The sequence below is a fragment of the Lactuca saligna genome, chromosome 9, assembly GCF_052625555.1.
Source record: "Lactuca saligna cultivar CGN05327 chromosome 9, ASM5262555v1, whole genome shotgun sequence".
Classification (NCBI taxonomy): Eukaryota; Viridiplantae; Streptophyta; class Magnoliopsida; order Asterales; family Asteraceae; genus Lactuca; species Lactuca saligna.
This window is the reverse complement of record NC_136425.1, coordinates 69,693,184-69,720,713: the sequence shown is the minus strand read 5'-3', so window position 1 is coordinate 69,720,713 and position 27,530 is coordinate 69,693,184.

Sequence of the window (27,530 nt, the reverse complement as noted above, 5' to 3'; positions counted from 1 at the left end):
GGTTATAGACAGGACTTACTGCAGTACTTTCTAATAAAGAAAAGTAACGTTTGAAGATGTACGCGTCTCATGGATTCTCAATTAAGTCTATATTAAAGTGATAGTTTTGTATGCAAAGTTTATCCTTTTTCAAAATGTTTGATAAATCAAAATCATAAGTTTTTAGAATGTATAAAACGATTTAACAATGAAAGATCATTATATGCTTCGTATAAGTCTAATGCACACAAAGTATGACAAGAGTTTTCCATAATAGTAATGAGTTCCAAGTGGTTTATTTGATAATATAAGTGAAGTGAAACTTTATAAAATACATGATAATAACCGTATGTTTACTTGTATTCCCCCCCCTAAAAGAGTGTAAAAGTATTTAAAAATGTATTTAAAGTGTGTTAGAAAGGGGTATGAACTCACTTGACAACTTGAAGATAGCGAGATGGAAAAACGGTAGAGTTTCGTCTCGGGAAATAGATTTTCCTCGGAAATCTCGGGATTCCTCGGGAGAAAATCGACCTTCGGATCTTGTACGAAGCGACCAGGGCTTCGGGGTAGTACGAGCACGGAAAACGAGGAAAAACGCAAGAGAAATGAGAGAGAATAAGCCCTTTCTTTGGAAACCTTCGTATGCTATTTATAGAGAGGCTGGTCTGCCTCAGTACGCGGGGCGTACGCTAGTACGCAGCGCGTACGCGTACGTCACGCATGACCGAGGCCTCGACTGCCTCGGCTTCGGATGGGACGGATCCCTGGGTTCGCGGGTCGGATGGGACGGGTCGCTGGCACGCGGGTCGGATGGGACAGCGGGTCGGGTTCTCCGGATCGTGCGACGTGGACGATCCGAGGCCGTGGCCTCTCAGTACGCGGGGCGTACTAGGGTACGCGGCGCGTACTATAGCCCTAGGCTGACTCCTCTTCGCATAATACCGAATTTTGAATAAAAATTATATATAAATTAATTATCAAACTTCAAAAATTCATATCTCCCTCATACGAACTCCGTTTTTGGCATTCTTTATATCCCCGCGAAGGTGAGACTACGATCTACAACTTTCATTTAGATTCCGTTGGCAAATTCCGAAATTATTTTTATTATTTATTTATTAAAGTGACGTGTTTAAGGAATTTCTTTAAAAATTCATAACTTATTCATATGATGTCCGATTTGAGCGTTCTTTTTATGCATGTTTGTAGTTTAACGATATCTATCACTTTCATTTAGACACCTAAGGTCAGAAAATGTTTTATTGAAACTTTGCGTTTTTACGTAACTTTGTATTGCTGGTTTTTGTCGGAAAACTTATAATGAGCATAACTTCTTCGTTATAACTCGGATTTTTGTGTTATTTATATGTTTGGAAACCTTAAGATGATAACTACCACATAGTGTACTCCAAATAGAGTTTTTGAATACTTCATATTCTATTTCCTTTCTCAAGGAGGTTACATGACTCGATCTTTACTGACATGAAATAACGGGTTGTTACAGAATATTTATTTTTTCATCTACCAATTAGGTAATTAGTAATGGTTTTGGAACTCGTATTAATAATTCTTTATAGGGGTTCAATAGGATTAAAAGGTTGAAATCATGCGACATGGAATTACATGCTGTCCTTGGAGCAAAATTTGTAGTCTAACCGCTATGAAATTTTGATTTGTGTTTACCTAATGACATGTATCTAAATTTAGATAATGTATGTTTGATTCCAAGTTTAACTAGAAGTATTATTTTAGTTTCCCATTTAGAACAATCGGGTTTCATTTTGAGGCCAAGTCTATTAATGGAATTTATGAACTAAACCTTCATTGTTCTTTAAACAATAATTCTACTTATCATGCAGGTATCAAGAAGGTCAAATATGATTTAAACAAAACCTATCTATGGCATTATCGTCTTGGTCATATAAACGAGAAGTGAATATGCTAAGTCCAAAAGAATGGAATTTGCAGGAAAATGATGGTGAATCATTTGATATATGTGAATCTTAATTATGTCGAAATATGACAAAATATTCTTTCTCTAGCTCAATTGAAAAAAAGCAAGTGTTTCTTTAAGGATTGATACATACTAATGTATGTTGTCCTTTTTAAGTATTGACTACATATGGTGAAATATATTATATCACCTTCACTAATGAGTTTAGTCATTATGGTTATTTATTCTTGATGAAACAAAAGAATGAATCATTTGAAAAGATAAGACTATTTCAAAATAGAGTTGAAAATCAATTTAGTAATATAATTAAAATTCTTCATTCGGATAGACGAGGCAAGTACCTGAGCCAAGAGTTCCAAGATCATATTCGGAGTCATGGGATTGTCTCACAACTCACTCCACCTAGTACACCACAACACAATGGTGTTTCTCATAGGAGGGACCAGAACTGTAACGTCCAAAACTTAAGGTACATTTTAGTATTTCAAAGCTTGGCTATTAAAAGTGGCCACAGTGTGGTGAAGGATTGCCATGACATGGCGAGCGATTTTTGAACTGCAAGTTAATTTGACCAGCCATGACATGGTAGGTATACCTCACGGTGTGACCTCCATTGATGACTAAAGCCTAATTTTTTGGAATTTGTGCCTAATTTAAAGGAATAGTGATGCAAGGGTTTGCTCACACTCATCCTTAATCAGCCACCCAAAGTTCTAAAGAAAGCCAAATCTCGTTCGTCCATTATTGAATACCTAGTTGTGAACTTGGAAGTATTTTGAAGTAAGAAGGAAGAAGAAATGACCAAGATTCAACAATCAAGTATTCATTCTCTTCCTAGAACTCATTTGGACCTTTGTAAGTGTCCAAGACTCAACTTTTATCATGATAGTTTGCTACATCTTGAGTTTTGTCCCTTAATCTTCATATTCTAGTTAGTTGGACTAGTGAGATCTCATATGGTTTGCAAATCTGGATCATTTGGTATGAATGTGGTTTTGTATGTGAACTATAGTTGAGTTTTTGAGCCATGCATGTGATTTTTATTAAAAACTCTTATTTTGACTCTTTATGGCTTCTAGACATGCATGTCCATAAAACACCGACTTTTATGATGATATTGGCATTAGAAAAACTCAAGAGTAAATTAGCTAAGGACTTTCTGGAATAAGTGCTCAATGGCTAAATCCATGTGTTATTTAGTCTCTTTGGAACCTAGGGTTTGAGATTTTGACATTTAGGGTGGTATTAATGGATAAGATTGGAAACTGTAACAACCCAAATTTTCAACAAAATTTTTCATTTTTATTTTAGAAAAAACCTCCACATATTATAAAAATCTAAAACAAGATATCCTTGGAGTATCAATACAATCAGCCCAAATCAGAGTATGAAAATGTAAATATCATAAAGGATCTGCCAGCCAGAGTGTTTAGTCATGCCTTCACCTTTTCGTGATCATCCGAAGTACTTAAAATACATAAATCCACACCTATAAACGTAAAGCTTATTGAGTCCCTCGTAAAATATCCATACAACACATCAATAATAAACAATTATGAGTTATCAGCAACCCTGAAGATTACCAGCACTCATAGTGGGGTAACAACACGCCATGTGGATTTACAACATGTTTCAGGGGTTATCAGCAACCTTAGAGATTCTCATCAATCCCAAAGTTATTAGAAACTTAACTTAGATAAAACAACAATCAAAAAATAAGACCCATTAGGTCATATATGTAAATACCACACAAGTTAGTGTAGTAAGAAGATCGACCTCACAGATAGCATCTAAAATACGACAACTTTCACAGACAGGGAAAACGGGAGTAATGAGGCACCTAAGAACATTAAAGTTATACCCTATTAGCGTAAACCCTTAAAACCCTAGTTTTCCATAATATTCAACCTTGATCAAAAAGTTAACCACAGTCAAAAAGTCAACCATGGTTAACTCCATCATGCGGTCACGTCGTGACCATACGTTGGCCACGTCGTGACTGGAAGAAGACAAAATAGTGTAAGATTATGAAGTTCTCATTGGATGTGTCTTACCCTATTAGATTGTGTAATGGTTTTAGCCTTTCCTATAAATAAGAAGTGAGTAAGTCCCATTTTATGGAAAAGAAGCATCTTTGAGATTAGTCAAGTGAGAGTTTAAACGATTTATTTACTCCTTGTGTACATTTTGTGGCTGATTGATTCACCTAATCTTTATAATTCTGCATTTGTCATCATAACCGGATTACTACAATTGGCATCACAGTGGGTGTTCTTGAAATTTCAAGAAATTAATCCAGGATAACAACATGATTTGGTGATACACAACTTGTTGTAAGTTCTTCGTTTTTTAGAGTATTTTTGGCTCTAGATATCACATTGTTCTTTGTTCTTGATTCAAATTCGATTTTCCCTCTCTATACTTCATGTGATTTGTGCTTTCTCTCTCTAGAATTCATATCAAAATCACTTTATCTCTCTATAATTTTGATCAATTTTCTTTCTCACCCTATAGATTTCATTCATGTTCACTTTATCTCTCTATAACTTTACAACTGGGTATTTTAAACAAAATTCACTTATTTCTTGTGGAAAAAGAGATGAATGTGGAAAGGTGATTAATTATCCTCTTGATGAATGAAAATATGGTGTCAATGTTCTTGCACTTTACTTGGATGTTCATGATGTTCAAGATAAGGGAATTCAATGTGATTTCATGAAGTTGAGAGAGTTTTTTGGTTCAATTGGAGTTCAAACAGATGATTGTTTGCATTCTTGTGATTTGTTTGAAGGAATGGTTCCATCTATAATACCTTTAATCCAAGATGTTCAAATATATCAAACTCCAAAAGATTTGATTCAAAGATGCAAAGTTGAACTTGTCAAGAATGATGTTGTTTTTGGATTCAAATCCTCAAAATCAAAAAAGATGAAGAAGAAGAAGTACAAGAAGATAAAAAACAAGAAACTTTGGGTTGTTAAAAAAATTGAAGTGTTGTTTTCAATCCGAAATTAATGAAGAAAGTTTGGGTTCCAATGCAAAAATCATCAAAATTTTGTTGCAGATTCTCAAATTCAACATGATGATGAAGTTAGATCTTGGAGAAATCAGAAGAAGTTCCTTGGATGGTGTAATGTGTATCATTGATGGTACGATTTTCAGTTTGGAAAATTTCTAACTCCATCTAAGGAACCTAGATCTTCCATGTATGATTCATGCGTTGCAAATGGGAAAAAGATTTTTAAGAACGTATCTTAAATTCTTAATCTAAAATGGATTCCAAAAAAGTTTTTGTTGATATCTTGTTTTCTAAGATCAAATGATGAACAATCCTAAATCCTATTTGAACAATTAATTTTTGTTCACTGATTAACTCTTTCAATCCAAACTCAAGCCAAATTCCATACTCGAGTGTTTAGTTCATACAATTCAAAATCACGATTGAATTCTTTATTTCATTACTGTTCATGGATAAATTCTTTTGAGCCAATCATTTCAGTTTTAAGTCCAAAACTCCTTACCAATGATCTATTGTTGAAACAATGTTCACAACAAATTTTAATCGAATTCTCATCTCATTTGTTCTTAATCAAATCGCCTTTCAATCTTGTCATCGGTTGCTTCTCATTCTTTTTCACATCTTATGAAAATAATTTCGAAATTCACAAGTCAAGGCATGTTGAACGGCAATATGGATCATAAATTGATTTGGAATGAAAAACTGTGTGTATAATCAAAAATTGATTGATAATTAGAGTATAAAAGAAGAATTGATGGTCAAAAGGAGAAGGTTTTGGAATATTTTCAGTTTCGATAGTCAAAGAAAAGTGATTTGAAAGTCCAAATTGAAATTCATAGTCGACATTGGAATGAATTAAAGAACATGTATCGATATTCGCTGGTTTGATATTCTAAAATTGCCAAGATACTCGAATTGAATGGTTAAAATCGATTAGAATGGAGACTCGCTAATTGATATCGAATGGGATAGTTATTATTAGAATCGAATGGCTGAGTACTGAATGGTCAAAGGTAGAATTGAAAGTTTGAATTTTTATTTGGTTTTGGAGTAATAAGCTTGAAATCCAATGAACAGACAGGTTTAAGTATCGAGTAGATTTAAAAGTCGAAAGTGTTCTTGATTTGAGTTCTATTACTGAGTCAAAATTGAAAGGATTGGAATCGCTAAATGAAGTTTCAAGTTGAGAGATTTCAATTTTGTGGAAATTGATTGTTCAAATGTTATTGCATTTGACTGGGAATTGAAAATTCAAATGACATGGAATCGAAAGTCTATTATTGGATCGAAAGTGCTTGAAATTGAAAGTCTGGGTCAAAATTGAATTTAAAAAAGAAAGTGAAAGTGGATGAATTAATTTTCACTGATATATGATTGAGTCTATGGTGTTTTGGTTAAAATCGAACATTAAACTTCTGACTAATGTTGTTCGTTCTATCGCCTGAGAATGTGTGCAATCGAGTCCCACAATCGAAAAATGTGTATCAACCTAGAAGGATAGAATGTTTTAAGTGTTGATGGTATTTTGGGGTCAGTAGTCGAAAGCAAAAATTTTGGAGTCGAAAGAAAATCTTAGGGTCGATTGTTGGAAGCACATCACTTGCAGTCGAAAACAGAATTTTTCTTGATAGTCGAAAGTGTGTTCGATTAGTGTTAGCTTGTAAGTCGAAATTTCATTCGAGTGATGAGTGATGATTTCGAATAATGGGATCAAAATTTGATTCAACTTTCATGGCGTCGATTTCGAATGGTAGCTTTGTTCATTCAAGGCTAGAAAATAATTAGGGATAAACAAATGATAGTTGCGAAAATGTCTCGATAGTTTCAATGTTGTAGCAGAATAAACCCAAAAGTTGAATAACTCATAATATGTGGAATGAATTGGCAATATTACAGATTTGGTCCCTGAAGTTTATGTGAAATGACACTTTATACCCATTTTTGCATTTGGGGTAAAGTTTTGCATTTGAAGTTGATTTTTTGCAAGTGGTGCCTGCAGTACTTGCGAAAATGATAGCTTTTACCCAAAATTTTGAACTTCTTGCAACTTTCCTCCAAAAGTTAAAATCTTCACAACTTTTGAAGATTTTTTCCTCATCTTTTCATGCAAGATTTTTCGTGGTTTCATTTTTCTCACACATCGAGTAGGAGTTTCGTATGGTTTATTCCTCGAGTGTTTCTCATACCCTTGTAGGTTTTATAATAATTTTTTGATTATAAAAAGGGGAAGAATGTTGAAATGGGTATTCGAAGCTTCTTGGATATTATTTTTCAAAGTAGATTTGAAGACCCATGTTACTTCGAGGGGGAGTTGGTCTTGATCACTTGGAGCTCATTTTGATATTGAAGCCAAGACATCCAATCCTAACCTTGAGGGGGAGAATGCTAGGGTCCACAGTTGTCCTTAGATGTGGATTACCCTTTTAGATTGTATAATGGGTTTAGCCTTTCCTATAAATAGGAAGTGAGTGGCTCCCATTTTATGAAAAAGAACCATTTGTGAGATTTATCTAGTGAGAGAATTATTATATAACACACTTTATAATAGCCTATTAGATTAATGAGAGATTAAAAGAATTATTTACTCCTTATGTTATTCATGGTTGATTTACTCACTTAATCTATATACTTATGCATTCATCATCATAATCGGGTAACTACAAATAGCCGTCACCAGCAAATCTCACGACATGACAAGCTAGTGCTCATGATGTGAGAATTGATGTAGACATATTTGAGCATTAAGCTCTCAATCCGTTAAACCACTCTCTGAGACTTTCTAGAGGGTCTTCCCTAAGACTAAAGATCATAAAATGTGGCCTTTCAATCATGAATGTCCAATTCATGACAAAGACACTAGCTAGGTCATTAAGAAGAAAAAATGAGATCAAGACTCATGCTTGGAGTCTAAACTAATACCAAATCTCATATCTAAATTATATTCTAGAGAAAATGACTCAATGATCCATAAAGTTGCTAATTATGGATCTCATTCATGCTATCCCACCCAAACATGAAAAGAAAGGCATAAATCTAAAATCTAGCATGCATAATAGATAAACACAATAGCTTTAGGACTTACAAATGTCAAAAAAACATTGAAGAGTGAAGAAGTAGAAGCTTCATGGGCAAAAGGATTCACCAAAGGAATGTTTTTTTCCTTCAAAGAGCCAAAAACCACCAAAAGAACTCTTATGATCAATAACAGAGGCTAAGAACTTTTTTGAAATGAAGAAGATGATAGAGGTTGAGGATGTGCAAACCCTAGCCTCCCACTTCACTTCAATAGGAAGAAAAACAAGGGATTAGGGTTTTGATTAAACTCACGTCGTGAGGCTCTAACCCTCACGTCATTAGCCTTAAAATGGCCATGTGACACAAACTGATGTCACGTCGTGAGATCCTAACTCTCACGTCGTGACTTTCAAATTTAGTGTTTTTCATTCATATTTAGGTCAAAACAAATTAAGGATTGAATACCTACATTAGATGTTAGAATTCTCTCCAATTGGAATCAAACAGCGACCTCGATGTCCTCAATCATGAATAAAGCTGGATAATAGGTACGCATCTACTTCTCGTGTTTGCAGGTCCACTCCGATCCCTTATGGTGATGCCACTTCACCTTCACGCAGTCCACCACCTAGCTTCATTGGGCCTTTGTCTCCTGGTTGACAATAGCTACCGCCTGATCAACATAATTTATGTAGTAATCCACATGGATATCATCTAAGTGTACTACACCAGTCTTATCAGCCTTATAATTTCGTAACTGGGATACATGGAAGGTGCTATGAATCTGGATGAGCTCCTCTTGTAAGTCTAATCTCTAGGCTACCTTTCCCACCCTGGCTGCCATTTGGAAAGGACCAGTAGACGTGGGACCTAGTTTACCCCGCTTTTTAACAAGATGATGCCTTTCCAAGGAGACGCCTTATGAAGCACCATACCCCCAACCTAAATTCTTCCCCAACTAATCAGGGTCTTGCATCGGTTGACATAACTCTTCTAGTGACTTTGGGTTGTTTGCAATCTCTATGTAACTTGTTTATTTAACTCCATCATCTTGAGCATTATCTAGGTGCCCCCATGATCCTTTGATCAAATTCTTTGCCAACTAATCAGGTTCTTGCGCTTACTCCCATAGAGGAGCTCAAAGGGTGGCATAACAATGTTGACGTGATAGTTGTTGTTATATGAAAACTCTGCCAAAAGGAAGTAGGAGTCCTAACTCCCACCAAAATCTATGATACATGAAATCACATATCCTCGAGTGTTTGGATGGTCTGCTCACTCTGACCATCCATCTGCGGATGGTAGGCGGTCGTAAGGTGCATCTGGTTACTCAAATCATCGTGGAAGCTCTTCCAAAATCTGGAAGTGAAGCGAACATCTCGATCTGACACAATTGAGGAGGGAGTACCATGTCGAGAAACCACCTCACGTATATAAATCTCTTCTAGCTTTTCTGCAGAAGAGCTCTCACGAATGGCCAGAAAACGATTACTCTTCATCAACCGATCAATAATCATCCATATGGCATCACACCCCTTTGTTGTCTTTGGTAACTTTGTGATGAAATCCATGGTGATCTACTCCCATTTCCACAAGGGGAACTCTAGGGGCTGCAATTTTCCATGAGGGCACTAATGTTCGACCTTGAGCTTCTGGCAAGTCAAACAACGCTCCACAAACCAAGTTATATCTCTCTTCATACATGGCCACCAGTAATTATGTCTCATATCATGGTATATCTTTGTTAGACCAATATCAACAAAAAAACCTTGATTTGTGTGCCTCATCCATTAACACCTATTTGGTCCCACCGGAGTAAGGCAACCAAATCCCTTCATGAAGTCTCAGCAAGCCCCGCCCATTGTAATCAAAAGTTACATTTGACCAGACACCTGCTTATGCTTCCGATTCTCTACCTTGATGGCATCCATCTGAGTACCCTGATCATCTCTAATACTGGAGTTACTACTCTCATCCTCAAACATACTTCTCAAATCGAAGTACAAGCCACCTTGAAACTCAACGCATCGGCCACGATGTTAACCAGACACCTCACATATATAAATCCATGGTGATCTACTCCCATTTCCACAATCGGATCTCTAGGGGCTGCAATTTTCAATGAGGGAACTAATGTTCGATCATGAGCTGCTGGCAAGTCAAACAATGCTCCACGAACCAAATTATATCCCTCTTCATACATGGCCACCAGTAAATATGTCTCATATCATGGTATATCTTTTTTGGAACAAGATCAAAGAAAAACCTTGATTTGTGTGCCTCATCCATTAACACCTATTTGGTCCCACCGGAGTAAGGCAACCAAATCCCTTCATGAAGTGTCAGCAACCCCCGCCCATCGTAATCAAAAGTTACATTTAACCAGACACCTGCTTATGCTTCCGATTCTCTACCTTGATGGCATCCATCTGAGTACCCTGATCATCTCTAATATTGGAGTTACTACTCTCATCCTCAAACATACTTATCGAATCAAAGTACAAGATGCCCTGAAAATCAACGCATCCGCCATGATGTTGGCCTTCCCAGGGTGGACAATATCTCACAGTCATATTCCTTCACTACATCAAGCCATCTCCTCTACCTTATATTCAGGTTGGGGTGGTCCATCAAGTATCTTAAACTCTCGTGGTCTATAAAAATAGTACACCATAACCCATAAAAGTAATGAAACAAAATATTTAGGGCAAAAACCACTGCCCCCAACTCTAGATCATGTGTAGGATAATTCGCCTCATGAGGCTTAAACTATCTCGTAGCGAAAGCAATCATGTTCCCCCTCTGCATCAGTAGTGTGCCTAGAACCATGATCGATGCATCAAAATACACCACAAAATCCTTAACTCCCTCAGGGAGGGTAAGCATCAGTACCTCACAGAGCTTCTTTCGAAGGATCTCAATTTCGGCCTAGTGATCGGGCCTCCAACGGAAGATGGGATCCCTCCTAATTATTCTAGTGAGCGAAATCTTAATATTGGAGAAATCTCTAATGAACCTTTGATTGTAAACCGCCAGCCTGATAAAATTTTAAATCTCAGATGGAGACTTTGGAACCTCGCACCGCATAACTGCTTCAATCTTGGTTGGGTTGACCAAAGTACCATTCTAGTTGACGAGGTACCCAAGAACTTCAAGCTCGCCTAACCAGAACTCGCACTTAGAGAACTTGTCATACAACCTCTCCACCCAAATGACTCCTAGAAGTTCACCATAGATGGTCCTCATGCTACTCCTTGGTCTTAGAATAGACCAGTATATCGTTTATGAAAAAAAATCACAGACCGATTCAACATATACCTACACACCCACTTCATGAGATCCATAAATGTTGGTGGTGCGTTGGTGAGCCCGAAAGGCATCACCATGAGCTCCATATGCTCATAGCAAGTGCGGAAAGCCTTCTTCAAGATATCCTCCTCCAGAAACTTCATATGATTGTAAGCGGACCTCAAGCCGATCTTAGATAACCAAGATTCCCCTGCAACTGATCAAAAAGGTCATCAATTTGTGGTGATGGATATTGGTTCTTCATTGTTAATTTGTTCAACTCCCTATAACAAATGCACATCTGGTATGAAACATCCTTCATTCAAACAAAAAGGATCGGTGCTCCCCATTACGAGCTACTAGGTTGAATAAACCATTACCCCAACAACTCATGCATCTGTGAAGATAACTCATGCATCTCTGGCGGTGCAAGGTGATATGGTACATGCATAATCGGGACGACACTAGGGATCAAATCGATCCTGAACTCGAGTTGATGCTTGGGAGACACTCCAGGTAATTCCTCATGGAATACATGCGGGAACTCTCTCATAATATGGACATTAAGAACTATCATCTCCTTCCCATCTTGTGTGCCAACCATGTGTCACAACTAGGAATTTTAAGGCCTTGTAACTACAACACTTATAACAACTATGAATCAATAACATGAAAGCATGCATGATGCTTATTCTATAACAACAAAACTTCATCAAAAACTTCATTCTAGCACTACAAATGGTCAACAAAGAATTGGAAACCTTTGAAATCACGATTTAAGTCCATATTGGACTAGGCTTTCCTTATTGGGCCTAATGGACTAATAAATTTCCAATTTGTCTATCTTGAACCTAGAACTCTCAAATGGGCCCTAGTTGGATCCATATACATGAGACTTAATACTATTAGGCCTTATGAGCCCAAAATATACTAGGTTAACTTTAATGGGCCTTAATGGATCACAACCAACTTAATTTAGCCCTAATAGGTCATAAAAATTATACGTTAGTTTATTAGAGCCAAACATCATCTAAAGTGAGTCATAATGTGCACTAAGCACTCAAGACCCAATTCTTTCTCTTTTCCCTCTCCATTCTCGGCCCAAGCCCACAAAGAAGGAGGAGTTGACTTTGTGTGTGCCACCTCATTTTTACTTAATGGTCTTCCATGCATTCTCCAATATTTCCATGCAACCATCTCATCAACCTTCTCTCTTCTCTCCTCTATTATTCTCTCAGCCGAACACAAGACACACACACTCATAAAATTCATTTCCATTCTCTCAAACTCTCTCTAGAACATCCTTACACTCATTCATCAAGTTTTCGAGAATTAGGAAGCTTTCAAGGAGATTTTTCGTACAAACACATCATCTAAGGTAAGTTGATGTTAAATCCATGATCTAGATACTTCATTTCATCAAAAATCTATTCTAAATCTATTCCAACTTGTGATCTTACACCTTAGAAGCCACTAAACTCGAGATCTACCAAGAGGACTTGCTAGGATCGAAATTTTCTTCTTTTCTCTCTTCAAAACCGAAACTACAACTCAAGGTGAGCTTCATACCCCTCTCTTTTCAGTTTTTATATGTTTTATGGGGGAGAATACAAGAAAATGTGTAGATCTTTGTGTATGTGTATGCTATGTGTGATTTTATGCATGTATGTGTGTGATTTTATGTGTTTTTGTGATAAATATGTAACTAATAAGGGTGTTAACTCTAGATCTATGACTTGAGAAAGGAAACAAACATAATCTAAGTTATTTTACACTAAACAAGTCAAGAAAAATAGCTTACAAGGTTATGAGAAACATATTCTAACATAAAAGCCATTTTAGGGCTTAAATTGTCAAAAATACAAAACTTGGGTTAAAATGTTGATGTATATTGTAAAAGTCGAATAGAGTGTTTTGTATAGTTTCGCATTTTATGTTATTTTACTAAGTCAGTTTTATGCGAAGGTAAAATGTATAGACTTAGTATACTTTTTGATGGTTCCCTATAAATAGGGACTTAGGCTAGAAGTTGTAGAACGATGCTTGAACTCACTTCTGCTTAACATTGTAATCAGTCTTTATCAATATAAGATCTGATTAATATTTACTCTCTGTGTTCTTCATCTTAAATCATTCAAATCTATCTTTTCTGTTCTTAATTACTCGATAACAATTCTCATCAATTGGTATCAGAGCAGGATTCAAACTGCTTAGATCTGATTTTCGTATAAGAGTCATTTGCTTTTTGAGTTACAAATTTACTCAAAATTTTCAGTGCATTTTTGATTTTGAAAATCACTTTTGATCTTCAGATTTGAATTGATTCTGCAATTGAATTGTTAAATCGAGTAATCGATTAGTGTTTTCTGATCAATTCGTTTGATAAATTCTGAAATTCATCAAGGTTTAATGTTTTCAGATATTTTCTGTGTTCATCAATGGCGAACTTCAACATGAATTCAATGACTTCTTTCTTTCACTTGCTTGGTTCCTCAACCAAAATTCCGATGTTAATTCCAGAATACTATGATCAGTGGGCTGATAGAATGGAAGATTACTTAAATGGAATTGATGAAGAAGTTTGGAAGTGTATCGATGGAATAGTACTAGCTCCTGCTAATGTTCAACCAATTGGATCATCTGCTGCATCAACTGATGTTGAAGAACAATGCAATCGATTGAAGAAAAATGAAAAGAGATGCATGAGAGAACTAAGAGGTGCTCTATCTCCTGTGGTTTACAATTACATTCGTAGTTGTAAAACAGCAAAAGAGATCTGGAATACTCTAAAAGAAAAATATCAAGGTAGTGAAAAGACGAAGATCAACTCTGTGAAGCAGTGCCTCGTTGAACTCAAGGAATTCAGACAAAAGGATTCAGAAACTTTAGAAAGTTGTTCTGATCGTCTGAATGAGCTTATGTTTCGGTGCAATAGGTATGGAATTACTAGATCAACCATGGAGTTCAATTTAACATTCATAATGAGTCTTCGCAAGGAATGGCACGGTGTGAGCATGATGATAAAGAATCAACAATGTTTTGATACAACAACATTGAATGATCTTTACAATCAACTGAAAACACATGAATGTGAAGTCACAGAAATGTATGAAGAATCAAAACAAGCTATTGGTGGTCCTTTGGCTCTTGTTTCAAAGGTCAAAAATGCTTTTTGATTCCAAAAAGGATCAAAAATGTAAAGTTTTTATATTTTGGGCCAAAACTGTAAAAGTTGCAAAATATGGGGTTCTAACCGAGAAGCTCCATTCTGGAAGGGCTAAAGCTATTTACAAAATAAATTTTGGGTAAAACTGTCTTTTCAACAAGTTTATGATATAAAAGTGTCAAGAAAATGTTTTAAAGGACTAAAAATGAAATTATTTTATATAAAGGACTAAAAGTGTTATTTTTATAAAAGAAAACTAGTGAAAAGGTCAAATCCTACTGTTAAACAAATTAATTCATTAAGACAGAATACAAGATCCACGACAACCGACAATGCGGCAAACGAATACACATTCAACACCAAATATCAATATAAACGAATTGATTCGGTCTTGAATCAATACAAAACAACAATCGTTAAATCAAAACTCTTTAATAGATACGTGATGACTACAATGAGTAAATCTACAAACTTTGGGCTTATGAGTTTCAAATCATGCTTGTTGGGACTTTCAAGCCCACCAACATGATCTTTGGGCCCAAAGAGATAACGCTTATATGGTATTGGGCCTTCAACGACCAAATATTTTATAAAAGGACTTTCAATAGCTTTTATGTGCTAGTGGGCCAAAGTGTCCCGTTAGAAAAGCTAGTACGGTCACAATAATCAAATGCGAGTTGGACTATTGTGTCTTTCGCATCCACGACAGCCTAAGGTACTTACGATAGTAGTGGGACATAATGCTCCCCTTCTCTTCGTTCGCTAAGGCTTACGAGATTTCAAAATATACGAAATTTGGAAGATATACAATGCGGATTAATCAAGATTCATTCCTTAAGACAGTACAAAAATCAGTAATTACGAATACATTCAACAACGGAAAACATCGGGTTTTCCGGGGGATTCAATACTACTCGCTCGAAATTTTATAACTATTATACAAAATACCCTTTATATAAATGTTTTTGAAATCACTCATGCATCAACTGATGGATCTTCACACTTTGATAAACAAAAGTCTTTTCAGAAAATATTGGATTTTTTGGGTTTTACAAACTATACAAATCATTTTATCACAACATTGCTTATGAACTCACCAACGTTTCATATGTTGACGTTTTTCCAAAATAACTTATATTCTTAGGTAACAGGTAAGCGGAAGAGTAATATGAAGTAATGTTAGATGTTACGTTATTAAATGTACTCAAACAATTTATGCTATGAATGTGAAATGTTAAAAACAATGTACTTGATGTGAACAATTCCAGTTGTAATATATTGATGCATGGTGACGTTTATGTTATGATTCATGTATATTCATTGTGATGATATTCAATTAAAGTCACGCGAGCCCTCGGACGCTTCCGCTGTCTGGTTCGGGGGTGTGACACAATGTATGCCTGATATCTCATACGTCCATGTTGCAGGTACTGTCTCGCCCTGGCGGTGGAAAAAAAGAGGATCCAGCCCTGGTACTCTCCCTGTGGATGGTTAGCAATCCCCCCATCGGGGTCTCGAATCTTTACTAATTGATTCTCATAGTCAATCTGTGCCCCAAACTGTCTCAGCCAATCCATACCTGTAATCACACATACATCTCTTATCGCAATAAGGATAAGGTCAATCTGAAGCCCGACACAAAAATTCTCCAATACACAATCCTGGTAAACCTCATTCGTCGAAAGCGTGTGACCAATAGCTATAAAAACCTTTAAAGGTTGTGTTAAGCTCTCATGAGCAACATTGAAACATCTACAGAAAGATCTACATATAAAAGACTATCTCGCACCCGAGTCAAATAACTCCAAGGCAGGTACATAGTTCATCACAAATGTAACTAATAGAATCACATCATAAGCATAAACTATAAAATAATTTATTAGGAAAATAAAATAGATACATACCAGTAATCCTTTGTGTGTTGATCTGGCCTCCTCTGCAGTCAACTGGAAAGCACGACCCCTGGCCTTCGGGGCCTCAGCCTTGCCCTGACACCTACTAGTAATGTGCACAGTAGCAGGAGCAGGATTCTAAAGCGGCTTCGCTGTAAGAAGTGGAAACTAGGATTATTCATGACCCGCCTAGTTGCAGTTGAAACAAAGTCGTAACCCCTTCGGATACTCCTTTGTGAAGTTCCCCTCCTTGTCACATGTGTTGCATATTGTCCTTGACCGATAAGGACCCTTTGACCTTTACTGTACTTCTGTAGTCTGGATCCTATAACCTCCTGACCTAAAACTGGCGAGATTTACCCTCTTAGTCACTAGCTATAGCTTAACTGGCCTCCTCTCTCTCCTTTATACCTCTACCTCAATCTCCCTTGTCTGAATCTCCAACTTAATCTCCCTCTCCATGGCATTGGACTAAATTTCAGCCAATGATTGGTACTGGGTGTTCCTCACAAGCTCTGTGATGCCCTTCTTGATCATACTCAAGTATCGGGTCATCCATGCCTGCTTAGTGGATGCATACTTAGTGCAAAACAAAGCCCTCTCGTGAAACATCTTGGTGATCTCAGTCATAGTCTCAATCGTCTGTCAGAGTGAAAAATACTCCTACGCTAGCCACTCCCTCTATACCGAGGGTTCATACTCCTCTCAGAACATCTTTACAAATCACTCCCATGTCACTACAGCCTATTTTGTAGGTTTATAGCCGGTGGTTGTGAACTTCCACTCGTCCTTCGCTCGTAGGCGAAGTAGATTTAGTTTAAAGCAAACCCTTAGATATTCTAGACAAGAGTAGGTATAGAAACATTCCTTATCAGCTGCAATCCGCCTCATGACCACAATCAAATCCTGGATCCCATCAAACTTTGGGAGCTTCAGATTCTTGAAATCCCGGTACTATACCGAATCACCCCACGTGTGGTATCACAACATCGACAGTTGTGGTGGCTGCAATAGCAACAACCTCGGTGATAGTGGCATATCACTCATCGAACAACTCAACCATTTCTATCTTAATAGACCCAAACACTTTGGGGATGGCCTCCTGAATCGGCATGGCCACCTTCACGACAGTGATCCTACAGATCTCATCATCACTGATACCACTTCTCTCTGAACTGCTAGAGCATGAACCTTGAGTGTATACCATAATGAAATACACAAGAAAATTTTCAAAACCAGATATGATAGATACGTATAATATGAACATCACAAGAAATCTCCCTGGTAGACTTGATATTATTTCTAAATCAGATACGGATCCTATGCTTTTAGTAGTACGGGCCCATACTACCTTCCATACCTATCTGTAGTTAACTTAGACTTCATCTCGAGGTCCTAAATATCAAGAAATCATTACATTCCTCTTATAGCTATGCACTCAAACTAATGTGCTCTAAAATGTTGTAGCTCAACTCTTAGGTACTCACCCTAGACCTATCCTGGCTTCAACTCCGCCTTGCAGAAGTCTCATCTAATCCCTCTAATGGCACCACATATACCAATTGTACATAACTAAGACTCGATAGACATTCAAATAAGCGAATATTAGACTTTTAATGTTATACATAGTATAAGGGTGTATTTTACACTTTTAAAATACTAGGTGGTTTAATTTTATAAATTACACTTTTAATTAAATGTAAACCATAACATTATGGATTTATTAACTCTCTCTTAATTATATACTCAATTAATTTAATAAAACCAAAATGGTGAAATTTGAACTTTTCAAAACTATGGTTTTAGAATTCAGACTTTCAAAATTAAACTTTTAATCAAACAAATTTAAATTCCAAAACTTGAGGGAAAGTTTTGAAACTTTTCAAAACAATTAGGTTTTAATTATATTTAAAATTTTCAAAAAATCAAACCTTTTAATTTTTAAAATCTTAAATATTAAAACATTGATTTAATAATTATCCAAAAAAATTAAACAATTAATTTGAATTATTAAATCTTGGAGTATATCTATTAAATTAAACAATTAATTTAACCTAATCCCTTATATCCCCTAAAATTCGAAATTATGGGATGGGATAATTCAAAATCTTTAATTACCAAATTTAAATACTTAAAATATAATTACAAGATATGACATGTATCCAAATGCCTAAAAAATAGGATCTTATCGTGGGGAAGGAGGCAAATTTCGAAATTCAAGGGTTGGATAACCCTAGAATTCGAAAACTTGGTGGCTAAGGAAAAGGTTTGGGAAACCCTAACCAATTTAGAAATCTTGGAGGCTAAGGAAGGGGTTTGGGAAACCCTAACCGAATTTCGCAAATCAGGGTTCAAGAACCCTAATTTCGAAAATTCATGCCTCCTAGGGTTTATTGGCCATAAACCCTAATTTGTCAAGTTCATACATTTGAATAATGCTAATTGAAAACAAAAACCAATGGCTTTGATACCACTAATGGGTTTTATACAATCAATCCTACGTGTGCATGCAACCCTAGAGTTAGATCTATGTTATCACTATTAGTTATACAACATTATGAACACTTGCAGAACCCTAAAAGGCTTCTAGGAATTTTGAAATCAACAAGGAAAGATGAAATACATACATCTTGTTGTTATATTGTAATAACAACTAAATCTTGAATCTTCTTGTCTTCGATAGCAAGTACCACAAGTGTAGTACCTCTAATGGCTCACAAACACCAAGAACGAATGGAGAGACAAGAGAGGGAGCGAGCGAGAGAGAGAGAGAGAGAGAGAGAGAGAGAGAGGAGAGGTATGAAATTCGGCCCTAGGAACTCTTGGGAAGGCATGGACGAATTTCATGTGATAAGGGGTGTTTATATAGGTGTAGGGATTAGGGTCTCAGTCCTTATCCTTATCTGGTTGCTTGCCCACCAAGCAGCCCAAAAGATAACCCTATAAACCTTATCAAGGACGAATTCTAAGGCCTTATCACCTTGAATTCGTCCACCGTATCCGATAAGGCATCCATTGTCCTACTTTGCAACTATCACATAATTACAGTTCAACCCCTCTAGTTTAATTAATTACTTTTGATCACATAATTAATTCTTAATTAATTATTGACCACTATTAATTAAACAAATATGATTTCTCTTTTAATATATTATTTTCATAATATATTAATAAACCATAATTACCTCTTTCTCTATTATTTCTCCAGTCAAGTTGCTTTGGTGAAGGCAACCCAAAAGGACCATGCACAATCGGGTCAAGTACCTACCAAATATGGTTACGAGCTTAGACATTAATCCAACAATTACCTCTACGGCACCAAGTGCACTATCTTCATCGATCATAAAAGCCTTCAGCACATCCTCAACCAAAAAGAACTCAACATGAGGCAAAGAAGATGGGTAGAATTGCTAAACAATTATGAATGCGAGATTCATTATCACCCAAGAAAATCCAACGTGGTGGCAAACGCTTTAAGCAGAAAGGACTACTCTGGCCGCCAAGTAAAGGCACTAACCATGACCACCCATTCACACATGTCCACGCAAATCAAGGAGGCACAAGAAGAAGCCTTAAAACCAAAGAACATGGCAGGCGAAGTGTTGAGAGGAATGGAAAAAAATCTTGAAGTCAGGGATGATAGAGTTCCTGGTCTCATGAACCGTATCTGGACACCAAAATTTGGTGGATTTAGGGACGTTGTCATGAATGAAGCTCACAAAACTCGTTACTCAGTGCATCCCGGCTCAGACAAGATGTATTTAGACCTCAAGAAGCTGTATTGGTGCCCGAACATGAAAGCCGAAATAGCTACCTTCGTAGGTAAGTGTCTGACTTGCACAAAGGTTAAGGTAGAGTATCAGAAGCCCTCGGGACTACTTCAACAACTAGTGATACCCGAGTGGAAGTGGGAGCGAATTACAATGGACTTCATTACCAAGCTACCTAAGATAACGGGTGGACTTGACACCATTTGGGTAATCGTCGATGGATTAACCAAATCCGCTCACTTCCTACCAATAAAGGAAACCGACAAAATGGAGAAACTGACGAGGATCTACATTAAAGAAGTTGTGCGACTTCACAGGGTACCGATATCCATTATCTCCGATAGAGATAGTCGGTTCATGTCACGATTTTGGCAGTCACTGTAGAAAGCTATGGGAACTAGGCTGGACATGACTACAGCCTACCACCCACGGACCAATGGGTAGAGTGAAAGGACCATTCAAACGTTAGAGGATATGCTAAGAGCTTGTGTTATGGACTTTGGGAAAGCGTGAGATGCCCACCTACCCTTATCGAATTCTCATACAATAATAGTTATCACACTAGCATCAAAGTCGCTCCGTTTGAAGCCCTTTATGGCCGTAACTGTAGATCACCCCTGTGCTGGGCTGAGCTAGGCAATACGCAACTAGCAAAAGGGAAAGATCCTAATAGCACACTCACTGGCCCGGAGATCATAAGGGAAACAACAGAAAAGATCGTCCAAATTTGAGGACGGATGAAGGCTTCACAAGACCGACAAAAGAGCTACGTTGATAAAAGACGGAAGCCTTTGGAGTTCAAAATTAGAGATCGATTACTACTAACAGTATCACCTTGGAAAGGATTAATACGTTTTGGAAAACGTAGGAAGTTAAATCCAAGGTACATCGGGCCATTCGAAATCCTCTTCAGGATTGTCCCGGTGGCATACAAGCTCCGATTACCACAAGAAATCATCAACGAGCACCCTACGTTTCATGTGTCGAACTTAAAGAAATTTTTGTCCGATGAGACCCTTGTCATTCCTTTGGAAGAGATTGAGATCAACGAGAACCTCCACTTCGTAGAGGAATCTATTGAAATCGTTGATCGAGAAGTCAAATCGATGAAACAAAGTCGCATCCCCATCGTAAAAGTGCACTGGAACGCCAAGCGAGGACCCAAATTTACATGGGAACATGAGGATCAAATGAAGCAAAAATATCCACATTTATTCAGCAAGCCTTAAGGTCCCTTTCAAAAATGAAAATTTTGGGACGAAATTCCTTCTAACGGGGGGATAATGTGACATCCGTCAATTCAAGTCAAAGTCATGTCAACAAGTCAAACCGGTCAATTTGTATAATACTTGTATGTTTAAAAGTTGTTCTATGAAAACGAACATTTGTATGTCAAGAATTAAAGTGTCTCGGTAAATCTATGTGTTTATCAATGTGAAATCGTAACAAGGGAATTAAACGCATCAAAACACGAATAAGGACCCTTTTGGGGACTTAAAATAATCATAAACGAAGTATAATGGGGTCCACAGACCTTTCTTTGCAAGATTATTCGACAAAAATGGCTAAAAATGAATCTCTCCCAAATTTCTCTCAAAATCTCTCTCAACTTTTTATAGTCATCCGGCTCATCCCGACCCTTAACGTGGCCAAAAATCTTGCAAAACGGGGAGTTATTTTGAAAAATAGCCATTTAGAGCCGAAACTCCTCTTAGGAGGCGAAACTCCTTTTAGGAGCCGAAAGTGTCAGTACCATAAGTGTCAGAAGCCTCTCAGACCGAAGCCAGCATCGAGGACCGAACCTCCCCCCCCCCCCATCCGAGACCGTCGCATCCCTCATCAGACCTTCAGACCCTCGGCCAACTCTCGGTTCCTTCTTTCCTCCTCCTACTCTAGGTTCCCTCTCGGTTCTCACACTCCTAGGAGCCGAACCTCGCAGGTTCGGTCCCTAATGTCCGGTTTTCGACTACTTTCGCCTCCTAAGCCCATTTTTTACGGGATTTTCACCAAATTCATATTTTTACTAATTTAAACTCCTAGAACTCATACTTTATTTATTTCTCAAGGATTTATTAATTTAAAATCGTTATTTTATATTAAGAGGATAATTACCCCACAAGTTGGTCAAGTGTGCTCACTTGCCTTCCGTGTGTCACCCTCTTACTTGCCACCTAATCCACATCACACAAACAAATGAAAACATCACCTCAAACTCACAACTTGCTCCAGCAACTCCTCTATATAAAGAAATCCCTGGAGGATTTCTTGATTCGCTTGATCATTTCCACACTCTTACACCTTTCTTACCACACAAAGGAGCTTAGTTTCTCTAAACTTCCAACCACTTTTAGAAGTGTTCTTGAGCTATTACTTCAATTTTTGGTAAGCATTTCCTCTAAAATCAAGTTTCATTCGATGTTTTCATAACACCCTTGAATCATCTACACAAATTCTAACGCCAAAGAATCGTTCTTAGGATCATCTAAGCTTTTACGTGTTCATCAAGTGATCTTGACTTGATACTCCTCGTCTTGACCTTCCACTCTTCCAAGAATCACTAAAGGTGAGTTCATACCCCTACATTTTCTAGTTTTCTTTAGTTTTTTTTTTTTGGGGGGGGGGGGGGTACAAGTTAAAACACCAAAATGTATTTGAAACTTAACTTGACAGCTTACAATAGAAAAGTTGTGACCTATTCACGAACTATTTTACCCAACTTAAACTTAATATTTTTTAAAAATTTTCAATATGAAAATATTTCAGGTTTATACCTTTAAAATGACTACTTGTACATCTTCATATGATTTTTCTACAATTTTTGGTGATTTTTACAAAATAGCCTATCACTGCAATAACGAAATCGGACCAGGTTGTGAAAATGAACATTTTCACAATGGTTTGAAACCACAGAGAATTATAAGAAAATTTGTGAACATAGTAGACTCTTTTTAAAAACTCTCTGAATTTACGGATTTAGTTTTCGACTTACGATAATTTTTCTATAAATAATCTAAAATAGTGACAGTTAAGAATTAAATTGTTAAAACAAGATAAGTGTTATTCACACCTTGTAACATGCTAAGCAAGGTGAGTAAGATTTTATATTTAGCATTTTAAATGTAATTCTATTGAAATACAAGGTCATTCTTAACAAGGTTTCATTTACAACATAAATTGTTTTGATAAAAGTATAATAGGTATAGTTTGGACACCTCAAATGATAATACTATCGATTTACAAAACGAGTATTTTATTACAAACTACGTGAACATGTCAATGAATAAATTTGTGAGACATTCATCTTCGGAGTACTCTTTAGTACTACAGAAAGGTACTATAGTTATAGCCAGAATCTCTTGTAGGGAGAGCGTGATAGTTTTATATAGATCTATATTGGGTTTGACAACTCGCACCTGAGCTGTTTGCAACAACTAGACCGGCAGGTCTGGGGTGACAAGTGTCACTAATGGATGAGAGGTTACGCAAGTTTATCACCTTAGATATCGTTGTCATTATCATGGAGGACACCCCTATGATTTTTGGTACCATAAAGGAGGATATTATGGACCTTATGGACGAGCAAATTGAGTCCATTCAGGAAGATATCGTTGCGGGTTAGATAGGAGCACAAACTCCCTCGTTTTGAGAGTTTAAGGCTTGTAGAGCTCCAAAGTTATGTTGGCCTAAGGACCCCATTGCCAACCACCAATGGATCGTTGACATAGAGAATGCTTAGTGAATGAGCTTTTTCCCTAAGAGGGTAAAGGTGGGGTTTCCCTTCTTCCTTCTGAGAGACTAATCCTTTGACTAGTAGGAGGAAGTTAGTCATACATTTGGATCTGAGGCAGTGGTGGCCATGATATGGGAGGAGTTTGTTACGAGATCTCATAAGGAGTTTGCATCAGAAATTGAGGTGTAGTAGTTGGTGAAGGAGTATAGGACCTTCGCCAGACTACTCAGAATACGATGAAGATCACCGACAAGTTCCATAGAAGGGCGCTGTTGATTCTATAATATGATGCAAATGAGAAAATAAAGAACATGAGATAACATGACATGTTGAGGGATGATATTAGGGAGTTTGTGAGCTTTTCGAGGTGCAAGACCCTGAATGACATGATTTTCAGAGCCTAAGAATAATAGATTAAGCTGGAGCTTCGAATGAAGTGGAAGCCAAAGAAGGTACAAACATCGGTGGGCTGGGAAATGAGGCCCACTACTTGTGATTGACACACTAGGGGTTAGCAGGGTCGGAGCTATTACGGAAAGTGTGGCAAGCCACACTATGGGGCACGTCAAGCAGTAGATCATGGTTGCTTTAGATGTTGACAGACTATCTATATGTGTAGACACTGCCCAGGGGTGTACAAACTTGCTTCCATTACAGCCAGGCTTCTCCATAAAAAGGATGATTATCTAAGGCTAATAGGAGGAGTAGTGGTGGCGCCTACACTAACCACTTTGAGTATTATCGATGGCTGCTAGTGCAAGGCAGAAACACCTGTGGTGAAGAGTCGGGCATTTCAGCTAATGGCTGAGGAGGCGAGAGCAGCACCAAAGGTGATCACCGGTATGTTTTCTTATCTTATCCCTTATTTTTTTTCTTGTTTATGCTTATGTTTTATATGATCATGTATAGGGACTTTTTTTAGTTAATGGTATGACTGCTAATGGCATGTTCGATTCGGGTGTAACCTAATCCTTGATATCTCACTTGCTTAAACCAAAGTTTAGTGATGCTACTAGGATTGTGAATTATCCATTGGAAGCGAAGATTGTTGATTTTCATTTAGTAAGTGTTCAAGGATTCATTGAGGGTGTTTTTGAACCTGTTCCATGAGAGATATTCTATTGACTAGGTTCTAATTCATCTGCCAGTGTCAAAGGTTACCATAGGGATGGTTTGGTTATTCATAATGGAGCCATGATTGACTGAGCAACAACTGATGAGAGTTCGATCGGGAGAACTACTTATTTATGGAGAGCAAACTCCGAATGGACCGGACCTCTGTGAGGGCCAAAAGGTATCTTCAACAGGGTTGTTTTGGGTTCTTTTGCTTTTGTGGTGGAAAAGGGTTTTATCAGATTGAGTAGTTCAACATGGGGAGCATCGATCCTTTTTGTGAAATAGAAGAACGATTCACATATATTATGCATTGACTACATGGAGTTAAATATGTTAACAGTGAAGAATTGTTATCTACTTTAGAGGATCGATAATTTATAAGACCAACTACATGGTGCATTTGGTTTTCCAAAATTGATTCGTGGCCACGTTACCACCAAATGAGGGTCCATGATTTGGATGTGCATAAGATAGCCTTCAGGACTCATTATGGCCATTATGAGTTCGTGGTCATGGCATTTGGACTCACCAATGCACCAGCAGCATTCATGGATCTCATGAATTGGGTATGTAGACTGATGTTGGATCATTTAATGATTGTGTTTATTGATGATAGTCTTGTCTACTCTAACACCAATGAGCAGCACAAGGATCATTTGCAGGAGGTTTTGTAGACATTGAAGAGTCAGAGGTTGTATGCCAAATTCTCCAAATGTGAGTTAGGTGGCGCGAGGTGCATTTCTTAGGGCACATCGTCAACCAAAACAGTATATTTGTCAATTTAGCCAAGATTGAGGCGGTAATGAGATGGAAGGTTCCAAGAATGCCATCTAAGATTCAAAGTTTTCTTAGTCGAGCAAGTTATTATCAGAGGTTTATCAAGGATTTATTGTAAGATCGTTGTACCATTTACCTAGTTGAAGAAGAAGAATGTTACTTTTTGATGAAGCCTGGTCAGCAGTAGGATTTTGAGGCGTTAAGATAGGGATTATGTGAGGCCAGATGATTTTGTAGTTTATTGTTATGCGTTTATCTCAATATTAGGGGTTATACTAATGAAGAAGGGTCACATGATTGCTTACGATTCGGGCCAGATAAACCCTCATGAGCCAAATTACCCAACGCATGATTTGGAGTTAGAGGATGCGGTTTTTTCCCTCAAGATTTGGACGCACTATTTGTATAGGGTTAGGTGCACTGCCTACTCTGACCATAAGAGCCTGAGATAGTTGATGGATCAGCCGAATCTGATCATGAAACAAAAGAGATGGTTGGATGTGGTAAAAGGATTATGATTGTGAGATCCTATACCACCGTGGGAAGGCTAATGTTGTGGGCGATGCCTTTAACCACAAGGAGATAAGTGCACCTATCACAAATTTATGTCTGAGGATGGTTATTGTGTCTCTACTTGTTTATATATGATCAAGATGGATAAGGTTGAAAGACTGAATAATAAAAATTGGAAGACAGAATAGGGGTCATATTCCATTATTCGTTAGATATAGTCGGGGCTTATTGACTCAGTGCGGAAGTGTTTGCGTTCCGACTACTGGTGGGGTTAGGCAGATAGTGTTGGAGGAGGCTCACATGTTGAAGATTTCAATCCACCCACAGCCCACAAAGACGTTTAGGGATATGAAGGGAGTTATTGGTGGCTCTATATGAAATAGGAGATAACATGGTTTGTGGAGAGGTGATTGACATGCCAGAAAGTCAAGGGCGAGCAGCAGAGACCATGGCAAGATGTATCTGTTACCCATTCCCATGTGGAACTGGGAAGAGATCACCATGGATTTAATAAAAAAAGTTTTAGAGGATGGCACGTGGGGTTGACTCTATCAGGGTCATTATCGATACATATACCAATAGTGCTCATTTCATAACAGTCGTTGAGAGTATATCTACTGAGAAACTAGCTAGAATTTATAAGCGGAAGGTGGTGGTTCGGCACGGGGTGCTAGTTTCAATGGTTTGGAATCAAGATATTCGTTGAGAGTATACCACCCCATACTGATGGATAAAGTGAGCAAACGATTCCGAAGCTCGAAGATATGCTCATAGCGTGTATGCTAGATTTTGGTGGAAGCTAGGATATTTACCTTCTACTAGCTAAGTTCTCTTACAATAACAACTATCATGCCAATATTGGTCGACCAACTTTCAAGATGTTATACAGAAGGAATTATAGGACCCCGATTTGTTGGGGGTGATGTCGGACATCATGTTATAGGGAGTATGGGGGTATTACTCAAGACCACTGAGTTGATACAGTAGGTGTGTGATAGGTTGCGAATCATGCAAAGTCGACAGAAGCGTTATGTAGACCGGTGAAGATTGGACATCGAATCTTAGGTCAGGATTTTTTTCTTCTGAAGGTCTCACCTTGGAAAGGTGTCATATGGTTTTAGAAGAAGGGACAGTTGGGCCCCTAATTTATTGGTCCCTTATGTATTATCGCCCAGGTGGGCAAGGTTGAAAATTAGATTAATTTTCCTGATGAGCTCAGTCAGATCCACAACACTTTCCATGCCTCCCAGTTATGGAAATGTTTAGCCAACGATTCTATGGTGATACGGTTGGACGAAATTCAGGATG